Consider the following 1,044-nt stretch of genomic DNA (forward strand, 5'->3'; position numbering starts at 1 on the left):
TCTTTAAGATAAAATTTGAGATTTGTAAAATTTTAACTAGATATACTTTAAAAATAAGATTAGAATTAAAGTATGTTAAAAGTGATTGGGATTTGAGGAAAAAAATGAAACTTTTTTTTTTCTTTGCTTGAAGTGAACAAAACCTGCAATAAGGCAAAGGGTAGAGGAATATTGAATCTGATGTGGAATATTATATATAAATAGAAGGTATGTTTGTGAACATATATATGATCACACATATATATGATCACAAAAATAGAAGCACAACATACATATTCACTTGATACACCAAAGATAAGAAAATATACAGAGAGAGATTAGGCATTCCACACACTTAAAAGCTCAAGACATCAACAGATGATATATATCTCACACTGTTTATTTATTCTTACACATATCAAACGCAGATTTCAATCTTGATCATGGATCCTGGCTTAGTTATTTAGTTTCCTTGGATGAGGTGGGAATCGACATCTTTGGAGACTTGGACTGCGAGCTCCAGAAGAGTCTCTAGATGTGCAATACCCTCGTGCAGCTTTTCGTACTCCATAGTCCAGTGTGCTATACTGCCCTGACCGTTGCTCTTTGGGGAAACTTGAAGTTTGATTAGGAAGTTCTTGTACTCCTTTAAAAGGTCTCCTTCAATCGCTCTGAGACAGAGTGAGTTGTTCTTTGGATCAACCGATTCAACTATCTCTTTTAAAACTTTAGCCTCCCTATCTGTAATTATTTATGGTTCATATATATATGGAACAAAACTTTACTCTTAATTCAACTAGAAAATTAATCATCTTTCCCTCAATTTTTAAAGGAAAAAATGAAAAAATAAAAAAAAAGGGAAATTCGAATCTTACCATGAACGTAATTCCAGCAGATGATGGAACCCTCCTTCCCCTAGTCACCCTCATGTAAAGAACATGCTTGTACCTTATCGGAGCTAGCATTGGATATACGGTGAGGTCTGTTGCAGAACATATCATGAAACTTCTCGGCAGAAGCTTTGAGCTCTACATCGGTCTCAACCTTACCAATTAAAGATGACAT

At 34.5% G+C, this 1,044-nt stretch overlaps 1 pseudogene; it reads right to left on the bottom strand.

Annotated features, from left to right (window-relative positions):
• Positions 1-208: 208 nt before the first annotated feature.
• LOC111317514 (MLP-like protein 31) lies at positions 209-1,044 on the bottom strand (annotated as a pseudogene).

The sequence above is a fragment of the Durio zibethinus genome, chromosome 2, assembly GCF_047325235.1.
Source record: "Durio zibethinus cultivar Kanyao isolate XHJ-2024 chromosome 2, ASM4732523v1, whole genome shotgun sequence".
NCBI lineage: Eukaryota > Viridiplantae > Streptophyta > Magnoliopsida > Malvales > Malvaceae > Durio > Durio zibethinus.